Source organism: Corvus brachyrhynchos, unplaced genomic scaffold (genome assembly GCF_000691975.1).
Source record: "Corvus brachyrhynchos isolate BGI_N302 unplaced genomic scaffold, ASM69197v1 scaffold245, whole genome shotgun sequence".
Lineage (NCBI taxonomy): Eukaryota > Metazoa > Chordata > Aves > Passeriformes > Corvidae > Corvus > Corvus brachyrhynchos.
The window spans coordinates 3,216,011-3,217,682 of NW_008238988.1; the positions used below are offsets into that span (position 1 = coordinate 3,216,011).

At 52.4% G+C, this 1,672-nt stretch overlaps 1 long non-coding RNA gene across 1 annotated transcript in view; it reads left to right on the top strand.

Moving 5' to 3' along the window:
- The first annotated feature begins 309 nt into the window (after positions 1 to 309).
- LOC108447824 overlaps positions 310 to 1,672 on the top strand; it is an 11,717-nt gene continuing 10,354 nt past the window's right edge. Inside the window, exon 1 of the long non-coding RNA XR_001863520.1 lies at positions 310 to 478. This is a non-coding gene — a long non-coding RNA (uncharacterized LOC108447824). The remainder of the gene's footprint in view (positions 479 to 1,672) is intronic.

The window sequence follows — 1,672 nt, forward strand, 5'->3', positions numbered from 1 at the left end:
TGTTCAGGCACTGAGTAAATTAAGAAATAAATACTGAACGTCACTACTCCTCAAACACAAACCACACGTCTTTCATCTCAAGGTGTGCCCTGCCCTATCTCTCAGCTCTCCTGGCTGTTTCATTCCTCCTCACTCTGGAGATGCCAGCTCCCCTCCCTGAGCAGCTGCAGGATGGGCCCACCACAAGTTCATTGGGCTGACAGCTTCCCCTTGCAATGGCATCTCACTGCCCTTCTTCCAAGTCTCCTTCATTATGAAGCAATGGACAAGGGCGTGTCACAGGGTTTGGGATTATGGGGCAGGTGCTTTCAGGACCGTATATTGGCTGGCTGGTCCAGACAAGCATGAGTTTCTCTGCTTCCACCCTAAGCTGGCCATCCAGATGGACCTCGACAGGCTGGGCCCATGTAAACCTCATGAAGCTCAACAAGGTCAAGTGCAAGATCCTGCAGCTCAGTCAGGGCAATCCCAAGCACAGGTAAGAGATGCGAAGAGAATGGGCTGAGAGCAGCCATGAGGAGAAGGATTTAGGGATGTTGGTGGATGAGAGGCTGGACATGACCTAGCAAAGTGTGCTGGCAGCCCAGAAAGTCACCTGTGTCCTGGGCTGCATCCCCACAGCGTGAGGGTGAGGGAGGGGAATTGTCCCCCTGCACTCTGCTCTGCTGAGAGCTCACCTGCACTGCTGCATCCAGCTCTGGGACCCCCAACACAAGAAAGACATGGAACCGTCAGAGCAAGCCCAGAGGAGGCCATGAAGGTGCTCCAAAGGCTGGAGCACCTCTGCTGTGAAAACAGGATGAGAGAGCTGGGGGTGTTCAGCCTGGGGAAAAGAAGGCTCTGAGGGGACCTTCTAGAACACCCCAGGACCTAAAGGGTCTACAAGAGAGCTGGAGAGGGACTTTTTACGAGGGCATGTAGCAATTGGACAAGGGGGAAGGATTTCAAACTTACGAAAGACTGGTTTTTATTACGTATTGGGAAGAAATTCTTCCCTGTGAGGGTGCTGAGGCCCTGGCACAGGTTGCCCACAGAAGCTGTGGCTGCTCCATCCCTGGAAGTGTTCAAGGCCGGGTGGGATGGGACTTGGAGCAACCTGGGATAGTGGAAGGTGTCCCTGTCTTTGGCGGGGGGATTGGAACAAGATGGTCTTAAAGGTCCCTTCCAAACCATTCTGTGATTCTCTGACCTGATGCTCCTGGGTTTGCACCTCTCTAGGTAGATGCACCACCAGATCACAACCTCCTATGGTCAGAGCCACCATCCTGCCCCATGTCTGTACAGGACCTGGTGCAACAGAGCCCTATTGAGATACACAGGATGATGTGTGGGTCCAGACCCTTCCCAGCTGCCTGCAGGTGCTTTGCTGGTGCAGAATAAGCCAGAAATAAATTAACTGAACTCTCACCTGAGAGCTGGGTCACCTTCTGCAGGTGCTTCACTGCATCGACAACAGAGGGAGCCCGAGGATGTCTGTGCTCCAGAGTCAGGCACCTCAGGCAAATTTAAGTGGGGATGAATCCTGGGCTAAACAAATATTAATACTTTCAGAAACCAGCAGTAGCAGCATTCACAGATATTTATATATACACAGAGAGAAAGAGGGAGTGAAAGTGCGTGCACACCCTTTGGCTTCCCCATTCCCCCCAAAATGCTGTAAATCACTTTCAGC